Here is a 25,056-nt window from a genome sequence, read left to right as displayed (position 1 = left end):
CCTCTGTTATGACTATCACTTTCCCTGATTAACATCAGAAGTGACTAATCTTGAAATATATTTTCCTTCTTTGGATGAGAAAACAGGCTACTGAAATTCTGAGAAAAAAGAGACCTGCACAACTCTTTATACAATGTGGTATATGGTTCAGCCAGTAATGACGCAGCCAGTTTACAATGCTATGTCTCATAATCAATTCTGATTTATGCTTTTATGTTTTAGACACTACAATTAAATTTTGATCAGCAGCAGTCGGGGGGGGTTTTTGTATATGACCCTGCTTTTTTTTTTTTAATCCTCACTGACCTATGCAAATGAGGCTCCACAATTTTATTAACTAGGCACCCACATTTACTTGCCCCTTGCTCGAGTTAAGCCTGGATTCTCAAAACGATGCCGGAATTGGCCAGCGCCTGAAAAAAACGGCACTGGTCTCATGTCACTCAAACTATGGCGTCATTTTGAGAATCACAGTCTGTGTCAAAGATAGGCTCTGAATATGTAGGCCAGGGTTTTACAGGCCTACATTTCCGGTGCCTATCTTCGATGTAGTACCACACTTAGAGGTGCCAAATATCAACCCTGCCCATATCCATGCCTTTTTTTGATGTTTTGCGCCGGTAAGCATCGGCATAGACGCAATTCAAGTGCCTATTTTTGTAGGTGTATCGTAGCGCCTACTTTAGTTTCTTAATTAATTTTTAATTCGTTTTTAATGGTGCAGTCAATTACCACACTCTTAATGGCCAATAAAAACACATTACTTTGGCACCAATCAGTGTCTTCCAAATGGCATCGTTTTGAGAATCCGGGCCTTAATGTTTAGGTAACAAGCACTTAGGAACATGAATGTACACTAACCCGTGAAAGTACCAGCAGTGTTCCTAAGCGCTATTCTATACGGGTGAGTATAACTTACATTGTGCATAATTATAAGAGGGCATATACATGACGGGACAATGGACATAGATTATTGCAATTCATTCCTATGTAGTTTTAAATTCCTTGCTATTTATTAAGCTACAGATGATTCAAAACATTGTTCTGAGTCTAATTTATAGGCTGATAAAATACGATAATATATCAGAAAGCTATCATATATTGCATTGGTTGCTAGAAAAAGCCCGTGTTTCTTTCAAATTGGCATGCATAATATTTCATATAGGCCCAGATTCTCTAACCAGTGTCATTAAAAGTGGCTGCTGATCATATGTCAATCATGCGATGGTGCCAGATGTTATAAAGGAAAACACCCTCCAGGGATTCAAGCCAAAGATAGATAAGTTCCTGCTGAACCAGAATGGATGCAGGTAAGGCTAGTCTCAGTTAGGGCACTGGTCTTTGACCTAAGGGCCGCCGCGGGAGCGGACTGCTGGGCACGATGGACCTCTGGTCTGACTCAGCAGCGGCATTTTTTATGTTCTAATGAATTTTGCCTCAAGCAAAGTTAGGTACCTGAAATGTAGGCTAGGGTTTTCCAGGACTACATTTCTGGCACCTAGTTTTGATGTGAATTGCGCCTCTGTAGGTTCTATATGCTGCTTAATGCCACTTCCAGTGTTATAATTACACTTCTAGTGAGTACGAAATGGGGTGTCAGATATGACCAGTCTAAGTGAGAGCGCTTCAACGGTCTGTCAATTCTTCATACATCCCCAATCATTATAATGTAATACTTTTTTTTATAAACAAAATTTTTTAAATAATTTTTATCGGCATGGGCATTGAATACAGTAAATAACCCGACTAGAGTTACAGTTGGTAATAAATCTAGAGTGGTAAGTAACACCAGTGGTGGGATGATTCCATATCTCCCCAGAAATTGTAAAAGGGCACCACTGACATTGACCGCATGGGAGATGGCGACCTACTATCTTTGGAGTCGGATTTCTGATAATGTTGTGGCAAACGTGATCGCCAATATTTTTTTGCCTTCTGTAAGAACAAATGGGATGATCTACCAAAGAGGGAACAGCAAGTTTAGCAACATGCCAATGTTTTTTAATGATGTAAGATATTTTCGGAGCTAAAGTGGAGTATTTTTGAATAAACGTGATGTTATCATCAGTATCAGGTAAGTTATTATTCTCCTGCAGCAACCACTCGCGGTGGGCATATTTAGCCCTTATATATGCTCGTTTTACAACATCATGAGGATAACCCCCGCTGATAAAAATTCCTCTTCATGATTTTGGCTTGAATACGGAATTCTTCTAAGGAATAGCAAATCCTCTGTAATAGTAAAAATTGACTTATGGGAAGGCTCCGTTTCAGACCAATAGGATGAAAACTGTGAAAGCGGAGCAAGCTATTCCGATCCGTGCTTTTCCGGTAAAGAGTAGTAAGCAATTTCCCATGATCTTTAGTAATTCTGATGTCTAGAAAGGCCAATTCATGAAGATCACTCGTGGCAGTAAATTGAATATTAACATCCAAAGTATTCAATTCTCTCACAAAGTTCTGAAAATTAGCTTCAGTAGATGACCATATACAAAAAATGTCGTCAAGGTATCGCTTCCAAACGATTACATGGTCAAACAAAGGCATGTGATATATCTTTTCCTCCTCCAATTTGGACATAAAAAGAGTCGCCACCGAAGGGGCAAGGGATGCCCCCATGGCAATGCCATGACACTGTAAATAAAATTTCTCATGAAACCAAAAATAGCTCTTAGTCAAAACTAAAGTTGCCATTTCCATCAAAGTGTCCAAAGATAAACAGGGGCGAATCGTCTGTCTGCTAAAAATTTCTTTCAATAAGGTGTGGGCTTGGTCTACGGGAATCATCGTGTATAAAGCAGTCACGTCAAAGGACACCAACAGCCATTACCAAAGAGGGAACAGCAAGTTTAGCAACATGCCAATGTTTTTTAATGATGTAAGATATTTCTTTCAATAAGGTGAGGGCTTGGTCTACGGGAATCATCGTGTATAAAGCAGTCACGTCAAAGAACACCAACAGCCATTGTTGGTGTCCTTTGACGTGACTGCCTTATACACGATGATTCCCGTAGACCAAGCCCTCACCTTATTGAAAGAAATTTTTAGCAGACAGACGATTCGCCCCTGTTTATCTTTGGACACTTTGATGGAAATGGCAACTTTAGTTTTGACCAAGAGCTATTTTTGGTTTCATGAGAAATTTTATTTACAGTGTCATGGCATTGCCATGGGGGCATCCCTTGCCCCTTCGGTGGCGACTCTTTTTATGTCCAAATTGGAGGAGGAAAAGATATATCACATGCCTTTGTTTGACCATGTAATCATTTGGAAGCGATACCTTGACGACATTTTTTGTATATGGTCATCTACTGAAGCTAATTTTCAGAACTTTGTGAGAGAATTGAATACTTTGGATGTTAATATTCAATTTACTGCCACGAGTGATCTTCATGAATTGGCCTTTCTAGACATCAGAATTATTAAAGATCATGGGAAATTGCTTACTACTCTTTACCGGAAAAGCACGGATCGGAATAGCTTGCTCCGCTTTCACAGTTTTCATCCTATTGGTCTGAAACGGAGCCTTCCCATAAGTCAATTTTTACGATTACAGAGGATTTGCTATTCCTTAGAAGAATTCCGTATTCAAGCCAAAATCATGAAGAGGAATTTTTATCAGCGGGGTTATCCTCATGATGTTGTAAAACGAGCATATATAAGGGCTAAATATGCCCACCGCGAGTGGTTGCTGCAGGAGAATAATAACTTACCTGATACTGATGATAACATCACGTTTATTCAAAAATACTCCACTTTAGCTCCGAAAATATCTTACTTCATTAAAAAACATTGGCATGTTGCTAAACTTGCTGTTCCCTCTTTGGTAGATCATCCCATTTGTTCTTACAGAAGGCAAAAAAATATTGGCGATCACGTTTGCCACAACATTATCAGAAATCCGACTCCAAAGATAGTAGGTCGCCATCTCCCATGCGGTCAATGTCAGTGGTGCCCTTTTACAATTTCTGGGGAGATATGGAATCATCCCACCACTGGTGTTACTTACCACTCTAGATTTATTACCAACTGTAACTTTAGTCGGGTTATTTACTGTATTCAATGCCCATGCCCCAAATTGTATGTAGGCCGCACTCTCAGATCGATTAAGCTAAGACTGACTGAACACAAATCGCGTGTCCATACTCGAAATGAATCCTCTCCATTAGTACGACATTGGAAATTATGTGGTCATACTTTAAATGATCTTAAATGGAGAGTGTTAGATATGATTACTGTAGGGTGGGAGGGAGGAAATGTTGAAAAAAACCTGAACCTTAAAGAACTGAGATGGATGTTCATGTTGAACTCCATGGCTCCGGAAGGATTAAATGAAACATCGGATTGGTTAGCGCAGGTTGACCTCAGCTATTAACTTCTCGGTATGACGTCAGGGGAGGTCCCTATAATAGTGAGTGAAAAAAGACGCCGCGGCCATTTTTCAGAAGCCGCTTGACAACACAATTAGGATATCTTCAATTATGCAGGTTTGTGCTGACTGCAGTTTATATTATATGATATTTTGGACAGTGCTTGACTTAATACTCATCCTATCTCCTAATGGGTTGATTTTTAAATGTTTTTTAGTGCCCCTAGCCTTGATAAAGCTCTGCGAAACGCGTTGGCAGAGGGGAGTATTGAATTGAACGTTGGAATAAAAGATATGTTCCACCATTACTTACAATGGAATGAAGATACAGCTTTTTAAAGATAAGTTCTTTAAAAACTTCAGATAGATGCACCGATAAATATGACAGTGAAAAAATTATTTAAAAAATTTTGTTTATAAAAAAAAGTATTACATTATAATGATTGGGGATGTATGAAGAATTGACAGACCGTTGAAGCGCTCTCGCTTAGACTGGTCATATCTGACACCCCATTTCATACTCACTAGAAGTGTAATTATATTTTTGTTTACTTTTTTGTTTCACACTTTACATTTGTGAGGACTTCCAGTGTTAGCCACACCCACAGCAACGTTAGGTGCCATAAAGTACCTATGGAGGCATGATTCCGGTGCTGTTTTTTGTAGGTACCAGTAGGTGCCTTGAAAATCAACCAATGTTTAAATGTCATTTTTCACTGAGCTTAGATGCTTATTGGTGCCAATAAATGTCGTCATTTAGAGAATCCGGGCCATAATGTATATAAATTCTTCAGAGTCCCTAATTCAACTTTATGCCTATTCTACCTTTTATTCATCCAAAGTACATGATACTCTCTGATTAAGACTGCTGTCCAGTGGAGATATAAAATATATAAAAATATTGCAGGCTATGTTTACATATTTTGCTACTAGAGTCTACAACAATTTACCTGTTAGCATAAGGATAGGATTAGGGTTACCAGGGGTCTGGGAAAACCCAGACATGTCCTCTTTTTAGAGGACTTGTCCAGGTGCCCAGAGGGACTTCCAAAACCCGGCAGTTTGTCTGGATTATGGAAGTCTTCGATGTCGGGGCAGCATGTGGAGGATTTCCAAGCATGCGCGTATGTCATTGCGATGATGTCATTCTCATCCGCACATGTGTGAGATGTCAATGTGTTGACATCCACGCACGCAGGTCCTCCACATGCTGCCCAGATGCCATGGAGGTTCGTTTGGGGATGTGGCTGGGGGTGGAATGAGGTAGGGTTGAAGGCGGAATGGGGCATGGCCATGCGACCGGGATTTCAGCTAACAAAATCTGGTAACCCTATACAGGATCAAATTATATGAGATTTTGTGCTAAGCTAAAAGCTTTCTTTTTTGATAGATTCTTGTGAATATATTTGGATGGCTATTCTAAATCTGGTATATTGATTGACCTTTTGATGAGAATTTATAAATCCCTATTGGATTAAATAGACTTTTGAGTTGTAAATTGCCTTGAACCTATGTTGGTATAGAGCAGGGGTAGGCAATTTCGGCCCTCGAGAGCCACAGGCAGGTCAGGTTTTCAGGATATCCACAATGAATATGAATGAGATGGATTTGCATTCACTGCCTCCTTGAAATGCAAATCTACCTCATGCATGTCTATTGTGGATATCCTGAAAACCTGACCTGCTTGTGGCTCTCGGGGACCAGAATTTCCTACCCCTAGCATAGAGCAATCCATAAATTAAAGATTAGATTAGATTAGATAGGTAGGGCTCTCACTTGCACATACTGGGCTAGATTATGGCACTAAAAAAATTCACTGCTGAATGGTATCCTATAACAGGCCTTCTCAACTCAGTCCTCAGGGCACACCTAGCCCCATAAGGTTTTCAGGATATCCACAATGAGTATGCATGAGATAGACTGGCATACCAAGGAGGAAGTGCATGCCAATCTATCTCATGCATATTCATTATGGATATCCTGAAAACCTTATGTGACCAGGAGCTCCTTTTACAAAGGTGCGCTAAGTGTTTTAGCATGCGCTAAATATTAGTGCGTGCTAAATGCTAATGTGTGCATGTTAGTTGATGGACGCGTTAGTGGTTAGCACACGTGTATATTTAGTGTGTGCTAAAATGCATAGCGCACCTTAGTATAACAGGGGGGTAATATAGTAACATAGTAGATGACGGCAGATAAAGACACGAATGGTCCATGCAGTCTGCCCAACCTGATTCAATTTAAATTTTTTTTTATTTTTTTCTTCTTAGCTTTTTCTGGGCAAGGATCCAAAGCTCTACCTGGTACTGTGCTTGGGTTCCAACTGACGAAATCTCCGTTAAAACCTACTCCAGCCCATCTAAACCCTCCCAGCCATTGAAGCCCTCCCCAGCCCATCCTCCACCAAATGGCCATAAACAGACACAGACCGTGCATGTCTGCTCAGTACTGGCCTTAGTTTAATTTTTAATATTATTTTCTGATTCTAAATCCTCTGGGTTCATCCCACGCTTCTTTGAACTCAGTTACCGTTTTCCTCTCCATCACCTCTCTCGGGAGTGCATTCCAGGCATCCACTACCCTCTCCGTAAAGTAGAATTTCCTAACATTGCCTTTGAATCTACAACCCCTCAACCTCAAATTATGTCCTCTGGTTTTACCATTTTCCTTTCTCTGGAAAATATTTTGTTCTACGTTAATACCCTTCAAGTATTTGAACGTCTGAATCATATCTCCCCTGTCCCTCCTTTCCTCTAGGGCAGTGATGGCTAACCTTTTTGAGCCCGAGTGCCCAAACTGCCGCACAAAACCAAAGAATTTCCTCAAAGTGCCAGCACGTCAATTAAACCTTAATAACAAGATTTTAGTATCTAAAAACTCTTTATAAAGTTGCCTGAACTCTGTAACATCATTTTTAAAGGTTGGAATCTTTGTATTGTCAGAGAATCAATTTGATTCATAATCCTTTGATTTTCATTTCAATTTATTGGCAATTTATAATGTTTTAATGATTTCATTCATGGGCCGAATATACACATACTTTTCTCTGTCGCCGCACTCTTTGACCAAAAGATTTGTAAGCCTGCAACCACGTCAAGGTAGACTCTTTCAGCAGCTCCCCTCCCTCCCCCTTACCTTTGTGGCCAAGTCAAAATGATCTACCAACAATAAAATTTTAAAAACACAAAGCACGCTGTACGCAGAGAAAATGTTAATTATCATTTATATTCTGCGGGTTTTCAAAGAGGTCAAGGCAGATGACTTTATGCAATGTCACCTCAGTAACAACTATACAAAAATAGACAAATATTCCCCCTCCCTTTTTACTAAACCGTGATAGCGGTTTTTAGCGCAGGGACCTGCACTGAATGCCCCACGCTGCTCTTGAAGCTCATAGGCTCCTTGCGCTAAAAAACGCTATTGCGGTTTAGTAAAAGGGGGCCATAGTGCAAAATATAGACAGCATATATAAATTCTCAAAACGGACACATTTTGATCACTAAATTGAAAATAAAATCATTTTCCTACCTTTGGTAATTTCATCAGTCTCTGGTTGCACTTTATTCTTCTGACTGTGCATCCAATATTTCTTCCCTTTTTTCAGCCTCCTGTATGCTTCCTCTCCTCCAGACCTCATTCCCTCCCCAAACTTTTTCTTTGTTTCACCCTGCCCCCTTCTTTCTTTTTCTCTCTCTCCATACCCCCTTTCATTCTGTATGTCTGTCTATCTCTCTCTCTCCGTGCCCCATTTTTCTTTGTTTCACCCAGCCCTCTTTCTTTTTTCTGGCTCCCTGTCCCCCCCTTTCTTTCTTTCTCCTTGCCCTCCCCTATGCCACCACCATTGGGAAAATGCTGCCACCGCCACTGGGGAATAGGCTGCCACTGCCGCTATCGGGAACAGGCCGGCGCCGAGTTCGCCCTGCTTCTCTTTCCCGCGGGGCCGACCAACTCTCGCCACTCGACGTCAATTCTAACATAGGAGAGGACGTTCTGGGCCAGCCAGGCAGCAATTGGCTGGCCCAGAACGTCCTCTCCGACATCAGAATTGACGCGGGTGGCGAGAGTTGGTCGGCCCCACAGGGAAAAGCAGGGAGAACTTGGCACCGGCCTGTTCCCAATGGCGGCGGTGGCACTCAAGTGGCTAAAGAGACGCAGTTTGCCAGCCTAGGGAGAACACTGGAGGGTGGCCAGCTGTGCACCCCCTTGGGGCGTAAAACCGGGGCAGACCGCCCCCACCCCCACCTTGGTATGCCACTGTCTGTACCTCACTCCCTCCCTATGACCAAAAATTCTCCTTTATTCTATTCCCCGTGTACACATCTCTTTCCCTCCCTTCCTCTCTCCCAAGTCCTTGCCTTCTGTGTCCAAAAACCCATTCCCTCCCCCACCTCAGCATCTCTTTCCCTCCTTTCCTCTCTCCCAAGTTCATGCCTTGTGTGCAAAAACCCATTCTCTCCCCCACCTCAGCATCTCTTTCCCTCCCTTCCTCTCTCCCAAGTCCATGCCTTCTGTGTCCAAAAACCCATTCCCTCCCTCACCTCAGCATCTCTTTCCCTCCTTTCCTCTCTCCCAAGTTCATGCCTTCTGTGTGCAAAAACCCATTCCCTCCCCCACCTCAGCATCTCTTTCCCTCCCTTCCTCTCTCCCAAGTTCATGCCTTGTGTCCAAAACGCACTCCCTCCCCTTTTGTGTTCCCCGTTTGCCTCCCAGCCCATCTTAGCAACTTTCTCAGCAAAATGTAGCTCGAGCCGCGTAGGCTTGTCTTCTATTTCCTGCCTGTCCCGCCGCGCACACATAGCCGACCAGAAGTCTTCCCCGACGTCAGCGCTGACGTCGGGGAAGATTTCCGATCGGCTGTGTGAGCGGCAGGGCAGTCGGAGTAGAAGACGAGCCTCACGGCTCGAGTTATATTTAATCCCGCGGGTCCCCCATCGTCCCCGTTCAGCTCTCTCTCCTGTGCACCCCCTGGTAGTACTGCCCTGATGGCAGCCCTGCGCGTGCCAGCTGCAAGGCCTTCACGTGCCACAGTTGGCACGCGTGCCATAGGTTCGCCATCGCTGCTCTAGGGTATACATATTCAGGGCTTCCAGTCTCTCCTCATACGTCTTCTGGCGCAAGCCTCATATCATTTTCATCGCCCTCCTTTGGACCGCTACAAGTCTTCTTATGTCCTTCGCCAGATAGGTTTGATTTAATGTAGTATGGACTGGGGAGGGCATCAACGGGAATTCCACTAAGATGGAACATGAGGACATTACTGGCCAGACTTTACAGTAGATATCCTGCAAACAACGGGACGGTTGGATAGGCTGGAGTAAGCTTAGATTGTGACTTCAGCACTTGGAACCTAGGACAATGCGAGGCAGACTTTAGTCTATGTGCCAGAAATATCAAAGAAGCGACAAGTTCATTTAATTATGTATTTTTAATGAGAATAACTAATGGGCAGACTAGATGGACCGTTCAGGAACCTTCTCTACCATCATTTATTATGTTACTATGTTCCAGAATAGGCACTGTTTATAGAAAAGCATTTATCAGCAGAGTCCATGCTCAACTTTGGACGCAAGCATTAACACCAACTGAAACCAAGTGTAAATAACGTGCAGGTGGGGGAAGATCCCTTGAATGCTATAATACTGTGCATAGTTTAAGGGAACGCCCCTGAACCATCCATGTTCCTCCCATTGTTCCATCCCCTTTTCAGTTCTGCATAGAAAGACTTAGGCACAATTCTATAATAGGGCATGTAAGTGTAGTTCTACGTCAATCTTCTGTTTTTGAACCGTTTTGGCACCTTGCTTCCTTTATAAAGCTTAAATAGTGTATACTGTTATGTGCCATATATAGAATTCCATAGATAACTTACAGAGCACTTTAGTCATGATGGAAGACTGGTTCCTGAAGAAGCTCCCATAGAAGTGAAACGGAAGCTCCGTTGAACCTTGAGTCTTCATTTCCACATAAGTGCCTATTCCATACAGTAGTAATATAGTGTGTGGTGGCAGAAATATAATTTGAATAAGCAAACAAACAGTTGTTTTATTTTTTTTTTTAAGACTAATGATAGCTCACACATAGGGGACTGCACCAGTTCATTCTAACCCGTGAGCACTTGAAGTCTTTTTCCACCCATCATAGAAATCTTTACAGATACCTCAACGAGCGAATGAGTCCTTTTTTTTTTTTTAATCACAAGCCATGCTATTTTAGCAGAGGGTCCCATTTTATGCAATGAGACCATGTGCTAAAACAGAACAACTTGAGGTAAAATAAGCCATCTGAACAGTAGCCCACATTGCTTTATCTAAAATATTCTGCACTGGCTGCTATCTGGCACTGAATATCAGAATATTTTTTAACTGTGTTTTAAAAAGAAAATGTTGACCCAGTGGCTGACTATTGACCCATAAGAAAAAAGTACAGTTATCTGAGCAGATCATAACGTAATCTTCTAGCACTAAGCAGTAAAATTTAATGAGGGATAAAAAAAAAAAGAGAACTTTCTATTTTATTTCTCTGGCACTGGAGAAACCTTTCTTTGAACCTCAAGTTTCAAGTTTATTTGAGATTTCATATACTGCCCAATCAGCCTTCTAGACAGTGTACAATGTCATAAAAACATATATTGACTAAAAAACATATTTAAGATAACAGCACATCCTTAACATCAATAATAGTTATTAAAAACATTTAAAAACAGACAGGAACAAGAGGGAACTACAATGATCAAGTAGAAAGAAAAACATATAGGGAAGAAAACAAAAGGAAGGGTGGCAAAAAATTAAAATAAAACTATGTAGCCTTGAAAAGGACATTTAGGTCTCGAAAGCGTCAAGGAAAAGAAATGTTTTTAGCTTTGTCTTAAAATGATGAAGAATTGTTTCTTCCCGTAAGTGGGCCGGAATATTATTCCAAAGAGATGGAACGCTGACAGAGAAAATGGTAGACCTCATTGTGTTAATATACTTCAGAGACGGAATAGATAGATTTTTGGCAGACGATCTTAGAGTCTTAGAACGTCTCTCCCAATCCCAGTATCCTGGGTATCAAGGCAAGAAAAACTTGTATCTCACTTCGGCAGCACAAGCCAAATCTGAAAAAATTAGAATGTTTTTCACGCAGAATAACTGATCTTTCTTTTTGCACTTTTATTAGCAAAAGTGGTTAAGCGCATAGCCCTCATAGAAATGTAATATGAAGGACTCTCTAGAAAATCCGTCAAATCAAAGTTTCCAGCTGAAAGCAATTTCTCTGGGTCACTCACTCACCACACAAGCTTTCTGTGAAATATAGTAACAGTTAACAATGACTATTTCTTTATGTCAAGGGATAGACAGGATTTCCTTAGAGTATTTCTACAACAGAATTTTTTGCCTTATTACGAGTGTGTCGTTGGAATATTAAGTAAACAAATATTCTCAGTCTCAGAATCATTTTCCAATGATTCTACTTTATTTATTTATTTTAGGGCTGTGGATTTAGCATGCTAATGATGCGATTAACACACTAAACCCCTCTTTTACTAAGGCGCGTTAGCTGATTTAATGGGTGCTAAACGCTAACGTGTCCATAGAATATAACGGACGCTAAATCGGCTAGCGCGTCTTAGTAAAAGGACCCCTAAATCTTTAATGCTGATTTAAAAAATTAATCACGATTACCTGATCTATCGCTCTTGCACCGAACTTGCTGTACTGGTTAGAGCAGGAGTAGGCAATTCCGATCCTCGAGAGCCGGAACCAGGTCAGGTTTTCAGGATATCCAGAATGACTATGTTTGAGATGGATTTGCATGTACTGCCTCCTTGAGATGCAAATCTATCTCATGCATATTTATGGTGGATATCCTGAAAACCTGACCTGGCTCTGGCTCTCGAGGACCGGAATTGCCTACCCCTAGATTAAAGAATCCAGGGAGAAATGCCTTAACTCAGGGGTAGGGAACTCTGGTCCCGAGAGCCGTATTCCAGTCGGGTTTTCAGGATTTCCCCAATGAATATGTATTGAAAGCAGTGCATGCAAATAAATCTCATGCATATTCATTGGGGAAATCCTGAAAACCTGACTAGAATACGGCTCTCGAGGACCGGAGCTCCCTACCCCTGCCTTAACTAATCCAGGCTCTCAAAACAGTAAACTACACCACTTGAGACAGAATTAGCTTTAGGAGGGTTTACAAAAACTGTATTTCTCTCATGTATGTAGAGTGCTGCCTAAGCTTACTAGCACTTTAGAAATGATAATTAGCAGTAATAGTTAATGATTCATATTATGTCATTTTAATATTAATTAACTAATTTGAGTTTGTTTCTCCCATGCTATAGGGAATCTTTTAATCAAACCCAAAGCACTATATATAATTCTAGGTGCTTACTTCATATATCCAAGATTTAGCTAAGAAATACTTTCTTTCTTGCTAAACAAGCAACCATATGGTAAAGAATTGGCGGTTACAGTGGTAGTCGGTAGTGAAGAGGGATGAAGCCTTGAAAAAGCTATCTCGGCGAAACATGTCGGCTTGGACATCCCTTAAAAACGCTGACATCTCAAGCCAAGCAAACTTAGCCACAGTTTTAAGCTAAGTATATATATATAAAATATAAATAAATATAAATAAAAAGTCTAAAAAAGATATAGCTCTAAAAAGGTAATGAGACCCAGTGACGAGCAGACACGTAAAGCTCAGGACAATGAAAATTTTGAGTCCTGAGTGGTGCCACTGAGGGTCGGTATAAATTACATATGGTTGCTTGTTTAGCAAGAAAGAAAGTATTTCTTAGCTAAATCTTGGATAGGGAATCTTTTGGCATTAATGATTAAAATAAACATGTGCATTACTGATAAAAAGCATTTGATGTTACAATAGGCATTGCATGACTCATTAAGTTTGCCTCCCCCCCCCAATAGGAAAGCTTTTGTGTGGGAGAGAAAGGGAGATTCAAATCCTCTGTTTCCAAAACAGAAATACACTGCACACAGCCAGTAAGCTATTAGGGCGCCCTAGATTATGAGTTTCATTTGCAAGTTTTCTTCTATCTAATTAAATTAAAAAAGCATTCCTCCAACATGACTATTTCAGCACCACTAATTGTAGTACTATAACAAATAGTCCAAAGTTCTTCTTTGATTTTTGAATGCACCTGTTGGTAAATGTATTGAATGAAGGGATAATTTTTTGTACTTCTGCAAACTACAGGATCCTGTTTCTAACATGAAACAGAGCCAGGCATAGTGTAGGCAGGTGCAGGGCAAAATCACCCCTGCACATCAGTGCCAATGCACCTTAAGCTATGTATCATCCCTGCTATTTCAGTCCTGGGCCCACACACAGCTTTATCACTGAATTTAAACCCTGACATGCAATACGCTTGCTAATTTACTTCTTAACATGCACACAGATATGGCTCTGTGTCTCAATACAGTCTTGAAACACTTCCTAACACTTAGATCTGAGAGCCCGCTCATTTTTGGTCTGCAGCACCCCCCTTGAGAATTAAGTGGTCTCATGCAGCTGTACCAGTGTACCTAATTCTTGACCTGAAATAAAATGCCTCATGCTATTTGTGAGTATCCACTGTGCATGGGCTATCAGATATGCTGAATTGTGTGCTTAATTTAAAAATAGAATTAGAAAAGCTTCAAAAAGAGCAATCAAAATGATAAAGGAGATGGAATTCCTCTCATATGAGGAAAAACTAAAGAAGTTAGGGATCTTCAGCTTGCAAAATAAAGTAGAACCTTGATTTACGAGCATAATTTGTTCCAGAAGCATGCTCGTAAACCAAATTGCTCGTATATCAAAGCGAGTTTCCCCATAGGAAGTAAGGGAAACTCGCTTGATTCGTCCCCACCCCCCAAGACCACTGGTGCTACTCCACTCCCCCCCTAGAACCAGCATTGCTCCCCCCCTGCTTGTGAATGCCCCCCCCCCCCCCCGTGTGAACTGGCATCCCCTCGCAAGCCCAAACAGAAGCCTTACCCCATTTGGCATCGGCACGCAGCCCCAGGACGTGCTGGTGCCAGTGAACGAGGATCCTTCCTGTTGCTTGGGCCTTGAGCATCTGCGCATGCTCAAGGTCTTCTGGCTCTCGCTCTCTCTGAGATTCTCGGAGATCTCCGAGAATCTCGGAGAGAGCGAGAACCAGTAGGCCTTGAGCATGCGCAGATGCTCAAGGCCCAGGCAACAGGAAGAATTTTCGTTCACTGGCACGTCCTGTGGGCTGCGTGCCGGTGCCAGATGGGGTAAGGCTTCTGTTTGGGCAGGCAGAGAATGCCAGTTCACGTGGGGAGGAGCGATGCTGGTTCTCAGGGGGGGGGGCGTTCACGGGGGTAGCGATGCTCGCAAATCGAGTCAACACTCGTTTTGCGAGTTACGATTTGCGAGAATGTTTTGCTCGTCTTGCAAAACACTTGCAAACTGCATTACTCGCAAGCTGAAGTTTGACTGTAGATGGCTGAGGGGGATATGCAAAATCCTGAGTCATGTAGAATGGATAGAAGTGAATCAATATTTTATAAAGACTAGGGAACACTTGATGAAGTTACATGTAAATCTTTAAAACAAATAGAAAGATGTCTTTTTTAATTCAAAGAATAATTAAGCTCTAGAACTTGTTGCCAGAGGATGTGGTAACAGCAGTTAACATATCTGGGGTTTAAAAAAGATTTGGACAAGTTCTTGGAGGAAAAGTCCTTAGTATGCTATTGAGACAGACATGGGGAAGCCACTGCTTGCCCTGGGCATGGACTTCCGCCAGGTACTTGTGGCCTGCATTGGTCACTGTGGAAACAGAACACTGAGCTAGATGGACCATTGGTCTGGTCCAGTATGGCTATTTTTATGTTCTTAATACATAAATAAAGCAGCTAACCTCACAAATATTGCATTTTTTTTAAATCTTGTGTTTGAAAAAGTCTGAAGAGAAGCTTCACACAGGTCATGGAATTACTGTGCTTTTTCAAGCGGGAAAGAATACATTTCTCTTTCCAAGTCACTGTATAAGATCTATATCAGTCCAGACCTTAGCAAAAGTGACCTGTACTATTGATATATGAAAACAAGAAAAATTAAAAAGTCATAATGGCACATGTTGGCCATGACAGAAATGTGCCCATCCTTAGCATATGTACAGTGGATAACAATGGTGTTAGCAATTCTGCAGACACTTTTGGAAAAGATAACATCTCTGGAACAGTTGTAGGCCTTTTTATAGGTTCATTGCAGTAGGTCACATACATACTCACACATACAAGGTAGCGTGGCCGAGCGGTCTAAGGCGCTGGATTTAGGCTCCAGTCTCTCCGGAAACGTGGGTTTGAATCCCACCGCTGCCAACTTGCTTTTCAAGGTTTTAAATCAGTTCTCCCCAAAAACGAATATTGCTAAGATTTCTGAACCTAATTTCACTTTATCAGATATGCATTCAAAAGAGGTCTGCTGTCTCCCTGGAGCCAAGATCCGAGATGTCACCACCTGTCTAGATAAACTTCTAAAACCTCATGATCATTTCCCTATGCTTCTCATCCATGTAGGTACGAACGACACTGCCAGGAGTGCCTCGGAAAACATACCCAAAGACTTCAGAGCCCTGGGTCAGAAGCTAAAGCAGACAGGAGCACAGGTGGTCTTCTCATCGATCCTCCCAGTAAGAGACAAAGGTAAAGCCAGAGAAGAGCGTATCAAATGGACAAACGAGTGGCTTCGCGGATGGTGCATTGAAATGAACTTTGGATTCCTAGACCATGGAGAGGCGCTACAGGGACTACAGGGACCAGATGGACTCCACCTGACCAGGAGAGGTAAAAATGTATTCGGACATCGACTAGCCCGACTACTTCGTAGGGCTTTAAACTAGGTAAGTTGGGGGAGGGTATCCACTCACATTCCAGAGCAGTAAGAAACTATCCTGAGGTGGCGAGCCACAACCACACTTCTGAGTCCAAGGTAAGTACCCCTACTATACATGATAAAATGGGAGTCACACTAAATAAGAAGGGAATCTCTTCACAGGGACTTAACAACAATAAGGTATGGAGGGCTATGTATGTTAATGCACACAGTTTGGGCAACAAAATACTGGAATTGGAGACTGAAATAAGGAACGCAGACCTAGATGTGGTGGCAATATCTGAGACCTGGTTCACGGACTCGCATGGGTGGGATATGGTTATACCAGGTTACAACTTGCTTCGTCGAGACAGAGAGGGCAAGTTAGGAGGAGGGGTAGCACTATACATTAAAGAAAACATCAAGACTACTAGAATCACGGATGTTAGATACTCCGGGGAATCCCTCTGGGTGAACCTGGCCAGAGGGAACGAAAAATGCCTATACCTTGGTGTGGTATATAGACCTCCAAGACAACAGGAAGACAAGGATATAGAACTGATCAAGGACATAGAGAACATCACTTTGCGTGGAGACACAGTTCTGCTTGGGGACTTCAACATGCCCGATGCAGATTGGAACACACTCTCTGCGACTACCTGTGGCAGCAGAAGAATATTAACCTCCATAAAGGGTACACGACTCAAACAAATGGTACTGGAGCCCACTAGAAACCAGGCAATACTGGACCTGGTACTCACCAATGGAGACAGCGTCACAGAAGTATCGGTAGGCGATACGCTGGCCTCTAGCGACCATAACATGATATGGCTTAACCTCAAGTGGGGTTTCTCTAGATCAAATACAGTGACGAGAGTCCTCAACTTTAGAGGCACAGACTTCGAACGCATGGGAGATTTTGTCCATCGGGAGCTGCAAAACCAAGCACAAACTGACAATGTGGAAAATATGTGGTCGACTCTGAAATCCACCTTGCATGAAGCAACAAATCGCTACGCAAAAACGGTCAGCAAAAGTCGGAGAAACAAAAGACCCCAGTGGTTCAGTACTGAAATTTCGGACCTCATTAAGGAGAAGAAAAAAGCATTTATTGCCTACAAACATTTAGGAAAGCAGGAGGTAAAAGAAGACTATCAGGACAGGTCTAAAGCTGTCAAGAAGGCAGTCAGAGAGGCCAAGCTCCGAATAGAGGAGAATCTAGCACGGAACATTAAGAAAGGGGATAAATCCGTCTTTAGGTATATTAGTGACAGGAAACGAAACAAAGATGGGATAGAACGACTCAGGAAATCGGACGGGAATTATGCAGAATCGGATTCCACTAAGGCAGAACTACTAAATGAATACTTCTGCTCGGTTTTCACCTGTGAGGAGCCGGGATCCGGTCCACTTTTATGGACAAGGGAATGCCAGAAAGACCCGTTTCAAGACTTCAAGTTTACTCCCAGTAGCGTCTACTGCGAACTTTCAAGACTCAAAGTAAACAAAGCCATGGGACCAGACAACCTACACCCCAGGGTGCTCAGAGAGCTGAGGGAAGTCCTGGCGGAACCATTATCTGTGCTCTTCAATCTCTCCCTAAGCACGGGAAGAGTTCCCTTGGACTGGAAAACAGCTAACGTTATTCCACTCCACAAAAAGGGCTGCAGGACAGAGACGGCGAATTACAGACCGGTAAGTCTCACATCCATAGTATGCAAACTCATGGAAACACTGATCAAACAGAAACTTGATACAATCCTGGATGAAGAAGATCTACGTGATCCCCATCAACATGGATTTACCAAAGGCAGGTCCTGCCAATCAAATCTGATTAGCTTCTTCGATTGGGTAACAAGACAACTGGATGCCGGGGAGTCCCTGGACGTAGTGTATTTGGACTTTAGCAAAGCTTTTGACAGCGTCCCACACCGTAGGTTATTGAACAAGTTGAAATCGCTGGGATTAGGGGAAACACTAGCTGCATGGGTTAAGGATTGGCTGAGCGGTAGACTTCAGAGAGTGATGGTAAATGGTACCCCATCCAACACATCGAATGTGACCAGTGGAGTACCACAGGGCTCGGTCTTGGGTCCAATCCTATTCAACATATTCATAAGTGATATGACCCAAGGGATCAGAGGAAAAATATCATTGTTCGCCGACGACGCCAAACTGTGCAACATAGTAGGTAAAAGCACTATGCCTGACAATATGACACAGGACCTACTACTATTAGAACAATGGTCATCGACTTGGCAGCTTAACTTCAATGCTAAAAAATGCAAAGTGATGCACCTGGGTAAAAGAAATCTGTGCAGGACTTACACGTTAAATGGTGAGACCTTAGTTAGGACCACGGAAGAACGGGATTTAGGAGTAATCATTAGTGAAGACATGAAAACTGCCAATCAGGTGGAAAAGGCTTCCTCTAAGGCAAGGCAAATGATGGGTTGTATCCGTAGAGGTTTTATCAGCAGGATGCCAGAGGTCATAATGCCACTGTACAGATCCATGGTGAGACCACATTTGGAATATTGTGTTCAATTCTGGAGACCACATTACCGGAAAGATGTGCTGAGAATGGAGTCAGTTCAGCGGATGGCCACCAGGATGGTCTCGGGGCTCAAAGATCTTCCGTATGAAGTAAGGCTGAATAAATTGCAGCTGTACTCACTTGAAGAACGAAGAGAGAGAGGGGACATGATCGAGACATTTAAATATATCACGGATCGTATCGAGGTGGAAGAGGATATCTTCCGTCTTATAGGACCTTCTTCCACCAGAGGGCATCCGCTGAAAATCAGGGGAGGGAAATTTCATGGAGACTCCAGAAAGTATTTCTTCACTGAGAGGGTGGTCGATCATTGGAATGAACTCCCACGGCAGGTGATTGAGGCCAACAGCGTGGCAGATTTCAAAAATAAATGGGACATTCATGTGGGATCTCTAATGAGGTGAGGGCAGGGGGTGGTGAGCAAAATCAAACAGAAGGGTCAATGGAGTGGGCAGACTTGATGGGCTTTGGCCCTTTTCTGCCGTCATTTTTCTATGTTTCTATGTTTCTATGTTTCTATACAAAAGCGCAAAGACACGCGCACAGGCAGACTTCAAAAAGACACAAATGCACCAAAGTCACAGACACAGACCTTACTCCTACGGGCCAACCTGCAATACCACCAACCTTATTTCTATTCCTCTCCTCCCCCCTCCTCCCTGCCCTTCTCTTGTGCCTTATGGAATGTCCGCTGTTCCCAACAAGCTTGCCTATATACATGACCCCTTCATCTCTCAATCTCTCCACTTGCTCACACTAACAGAAAGCTTAGAAAGTTTTTTTCACAAATATTTTTGGGAGGGGACATGCCAAGTGTGGAGACTGAGGGTATTAATAACTTTAGAATGTAGGAGATATGAAACAGCATAAAAATTCATGTGCCAGACAATTAAATTCCTCAAAACATATCTCCAAATATATTTTGAAAACACTGAAAAACAGTCATCAATTGATATGTTTCCTTATGCTCAGAGATGTGCAGCTCTAATGAGGGGTGTTTACCCCCCTTGTGGAGCTTGTCCTTCCAGTCACTGCATAGTACTGAATGCCAATCAATCTCTGCTTTTCAATATTCCATATTATATCACTTCTTGTATCTTTTTGTTTACTTTTTCTTATTTTTTTCTTTTTTAAAGAAATTTTTAAATGCGAAGTATCTCTTCAATGTGCCATTACAAAACCAAGTAAGGTAACCTCAAGCGACTTATCTTAAGAACAGTTCGGGGTCCCGAAGTAGCCCCGTTTCGAAACCTGCTTCTGGAGACCCACTTCTAAATGTATGCTACTCTTGGCAGCTCGGCAGATTTACTAAGAAAAGTCTTGTTTTTATGTTGGCTTAAATTTTTCAATCCAGGTTGTATAAATGGTCAAAGCTTTTCCTGAAGTTTTAGCACAATGTCAGAGGGAAGGCTTCCAGCGCGCAAGGAGCTGCTGCCTGTGGCTTTGTGCATTGCGGCAGTGAGGAACAGGGAGCCGGCCTGAAGATAACACAGGGGGGTGGCATAAAATGGCCAGGCGGGAGCAGGCCAGAAGGTAAGGCACAACATGGAGGGAGGGAGACAACAAAGGTAGGGGGAATAATTTTATTTTTGAATTTAGTGATTAAATTGTGTCAATTTTGAGAATTTGCATCTGCTGTCTGTATTTTGCACTGTTCAGGAAGAAATGCATTTGTTTCTATTTCTCTGGGGGGTGCACTGCATGCAGAGTCCTGCATCTTAGGGTTTCGTTTGTATATATTAGTACATTTAATTTGTGGTCCTGTATCTGTATAGTGGTTATCTGTGTTCTGCATGTGTGACCAAGGCCAGGTGTTCTGGTAGGAATGAATGTTGAGAAGCATACAGTGTGCTTTGTGTAGTTTAATTTTGTGGTTAAGCATTATGTGTTGTTAATAAGATTATATTGTATGTGTGTGTGTATATATATGAAAAATGAATGGAAACAATGGTTTTATAATTAGTACTATTATGGGGACGGGGTCTGGGATGGAGATGGGGGGGATCTGGTCAACGACTTAGCCCAGTGTTCTTCAATTGCCAGTCCACAAAATAATTTTTTTATTTCTGTTGGTCCATCTGGTCTATCCTATAAAATACTTCTAATTACATCCAAAACCAAACATTCCAACTCACCAGCTTTTATAGACAAACTTCTGATCCCTTATGCTCCCCTCAGGTCACTCCGCTCCAACAGTCAAAATCTATTTACTATCTTTTCAATAAGTGAGCTATTCTATGACACAACCTGTAAATCCATTTTCTTGGTTATGGCCCCTTCATTATAGAATGCTCTCCCACTGGTTCTTCGCTTAGAAAACTCTCTGGAAAAATTCAAATCCAAACTTAAGACTTTTCTCTTTAAAGATGCTTACAACCTTTGCTCCACTTCCTTTCTAACAGAATCCACATAGCTCCTAGATAAATTTCACCAAAACGCTTCTGTTGAAGCGAGCCCTATCATTATGTATCTTCCTCCCCTCTACTTTCCATCCCTTATTTTTTCTTTCAAATTTTGATGTATTTATTAACTTACCATGTCCCTCCTCCCATCTCATCTCCAATATGTCAGTCCATCTTGCTCCCGCCTTTATTATTTTATTATGCCATTACTTTTATTTTAATATTACGCTTTGTAAAACTTTTATTTTTTTATATATTGAATCCACTGTAAACCATTTAGGTACCACTTTGATAAGAACATAAGAACTGCCGCTGCTGGGTCAAACCAGTGGTCCATCCTGCCCAGCAGTCCGCTCAAGCGTCAGCCCTCAGGTCAAAGACCAGTGCTCTAAATGAGTCCAGCCTCACCTTCATACGTTCCAGTTTAGCAAGAACTTGTCCAACTTTATCTTGAATCTCTGGAGGGTGTTTTCCCCTATAATACGGAAAAGCATTCCAGTTGTCTACCACTCTCTGGGTGAAGAAGAACTTCCTCACGTTTGTCCTGAATCTATCCCCTTTCAGCTTTAGAGAGTGTCCTCTCGTTCTCCCTACCTTGGAAACTAGGAACTCTTTTTATAGAAGTTTTAATTACTTAGGGCTCCTTTTACAAAGCTGCGGTAGAGGTTTCTATTGCGGCCTTCATGGTAAATGCTCTGTTTCTCATAGCAAATCTATGAGCATCGAAAGCATTTACCCCACTGGTCCACAGTAGAAACCTGTACCTTAGCTTTGTAAAAGCCAGCATTAATTCTTTATTCCCTTTTTACAAAATCATAGCATGGTTTTTAGCACCGGCCATGATGGTAACAGCTCTGACACTCATAGAATTCCTATCAGCGTTGAAACTGTTACCACCGCTGCCTAGATGCTGCTAGACTTGATTCTATAAGGGACTTCTAGTAGTTGATTAACAACTGCGCAGTCTGCCACCTACAAGTTAGGCATGGTTAGGCACCATTTATAGAATCAGGCCCTTTATGCATGTGAAGTGGACTTACCCAGCAATACCTACAACTGATTTAAAGGGTGAACGTTGGGAATGGAGGCTTTTTCCTCCATATTGTCTTTTTGATCTCTGCCACTTACATATATTTTCTTGCCATGTATAAGAATTTAGTATATTGTCAGTAATAACCAGGAGGTTTGTGTTTTTTGGTTGGTTATTACTCTGGTTTCTCTAGTTTTAATTCAATTAACATTCTACAACAGCTACGAGTAGCTGTAAGGAGAAATGATACAAGAAAATGGAGAGATCTGGAGCTTAATCCTAAAAGATGAAGTATATATTTCCCATGGAGTTTGAAATCAATGTTTTATTTTTAATTTATTTAAAAATGCATATTCTACTTGATCAACAATGCTTGGTACAATACAATTAAAATGTATATATTCACAAGTACAACTCATCTCTAAAACAATTTAAAGCAAAATTTTACAACTAATCTTTTAGGGCCCACTCACAGCGAAATAGCCACTCATAAACAATCATTTTGCCTTGGCCATCTCAGGAAAGACTTTTTAAAATAACCGGGTTTATTTTAGGTGTCCTTAGGCCCGATTCTATATAGGACGCCCGTCGGCTTCTGAGACAGGGCGTCCTATACAGAATCCAGCCCTTTGTGCTCACACTAAGCTCTTGAATACAGTTTTGCTAGACAGAAACCAGGATTTAATAAGTTACTACTCCCTTACCAGAAAGCCTTGAATATCAAACTTCAACTTCTATGGATAAAATCGCCTGTGCTTATCTGTTTGGCGTGAGCCAAAATTACAATTGCTTAAGGATCTGAATGTCCTGGAAGTATAATAATTTTTTTCAGGCAAGTTTTAGACATGGTTAAATCTGGGAGTTCAAAGGCAGATGGGGCCCTTAATTAAGCTGAGGTCCTATTATAATAATAGAGAAGTGGAAGTTATGAATAGACCAAGGACATTGTAATAGCTCTACCATGAAGACCCAATAAAAAATTAAAATCTGAAGACATTGAAAATAATATTTAATGGAGAGAAGTACCCTTTCTAGGTTTTAGCTGAAGTGTGTTTTCTCTCTCATTTTCCATAGGCAGCACTAGTGCAGAGATGAAATGAGAGTATGAAAGAGCAGTGGGGTGTGATCTGTGAGGTTGTTCAGCATCTGGAATTTGTTTTGGCTCACTGAAGGGGGTTAAGTGGGAACAAACACAGCAATTTACCCCCTGCAAATAGTGAATGGAACATCTAAGAATGATCTATTCCAGCTTGTAGAAGGATTTCCTACAGGCTAGCCATTCTTTACCACTTATTTCTAAGCCAATAAGGGAAGGCTCTAATTGAATGCCCTATAGCTTGGTTGCATTCCTAAATGCAGGGGATGTGTTACCAGTTAAAAGGTTGAATTCAAACCAGATGATTTTCCCCTAATTTTTGGATTTTCCACGGAAATTTATAGAACCTGATACGATGAAAATTCCAGCATAGATTTAATAAAACCTGTCAGGAACCTGTTACCATGAACCAGGTCAATCTGGAAAGGCTGTATCCATCCTGGTTTGATCAATGAATATGTGGAGCTGTAGATCTGATTTCCCTAACAAAATATATTTCCATGCATGCAATAGCATAAAGGCAAGACAGATCAGCCTTCTTATGTTGACCTGGCTGTACTGTGGAAAACTTATTACGTTGCTTTAGGATTTCTATATTAAACAAATTGGGATGGTATTTACAGCTATTTAACCAGGCAGGAGAGACTCCTGCCCAGTTAAATCATGCAGAGTAGCCTAGGAACCAATATTCAGTGGCATTTAATTGGACAATATTACTGGAAAACAGCTCTGACCACTGTCTAACTCTCTTGTTAGTGTCTGGCAGAGCTGTAAATTAGTATGATCCAGTCTGAACAAAAACACAGCAGATCAAAGTAATGAAAATATAAACAATATCAAAGCACTCCTTGTAGGCCAACATGGCCATGTTTCGCCCCTCTTGGGGCTGAATCACACCAGAAAATATAATCCAAGATCTCATTAATATGGCAGTAACTGGCTACTCTCATATATCTGGAAGTTCCAAGTTGTTGCCAGTCAGGTCTAGAGCACAGCTTGATCTCCAACACGTAAATAACTGTAACATAGGAGATGGGCAATGCTGCCGCGTGAAAATAAGAATTGTTAATATATGCAGGAAGGCACAGTTTATGAAGGTTCCCCAGATGAAGATCGTGTCGATCGAAACAACTTCATTGGACAATGTGTGAAGGTTACCGATGTCCAAACGTCAGGAGATTTTAATTCTAGCCAGCGCTGGAGTTCTATGGGATTGCTAAGATAAGTGCCAGCGCTTTAAAAGTTACATTTTCACAAGATTGTTGTTTTGGGGTTGAATGCTAAATAGTGCACTTTCAATGTAATTCTTTTTGAAAGAATAGACTACAACTGATTTAAGTTTATATATTATCTTCACCTGTAGGTGGATGGAGGAATTGGTCAGATGATTAGAACCTGCTTGGCAGGATGGGGATCTGGAATGGCTTTGAGTCATAAGAGATCCTATGATCTGATCCATGATCAACTATGATGCCCTCTTCCTCCTTTTGATTTAGATTTTGATTAGTAAGAGAGCATGTTTGCTGATTACATTAATAGATACCAAAATCTATTTTGAGTCAGAAATTTACCCTCCTTTTTTATGGTCTTAGTGTAATGCAGGTCACAAATCAACAGTGACCAGATGGTTTTATGAATTTGCCACACTACCATGAGTCCTTCTTGTCTGACTGCCCTAAAGTGTCTGCTGCTACTGCTGTGATTTGCTGTATGACAGCATTCTTTGCCTTACTACTACTAGGTTATGGTGAAATTTATTCTTACTTGATCATT

The 25,056-nt window shown here is 41.6% G+C and overlaps 1 protein-coding gene and 1 non-coding gene across 13 annotated transcripts in view; one reads left to right on the top strand and one right to left on the bottom strand.

Moving 5' to 3' along the window:
• The window catches only part of COL13A1 (collagen type XIII alpha 1 chain), a 646,904-nt gene that overhangs the window by 569,206 nt on the left and 52,642 nt on the right, over positions 1–25,056 (bottom strand). The gene's annotated exons all lie outside the window — the stretch shown is intronic.
• TRNAL-UAG lies at positions 15,624–15,705 on the top strand. Its single transcript has one exon. It is a non-coding gene; the product is annotated as a tRNA-Leu (tRNA).

Source organism: Geotrypetes seraphini, chromosome 4 (assembly GCF_902459505.1).
Source record: "Geotrypetes seraphini chromosome 4, aGeoSer1.1, whole genome shotgun sequence".
Lineage (NCBI taxonomy): Eukaryota > Metazoa > Chordata > Amphibia > Gymnophiona > Dermophiidae > Geotrypetes > Geotrypetes seraphini.
This window is presented reverse-complemented; position numbering and strand designations above follow the sequence as displayed.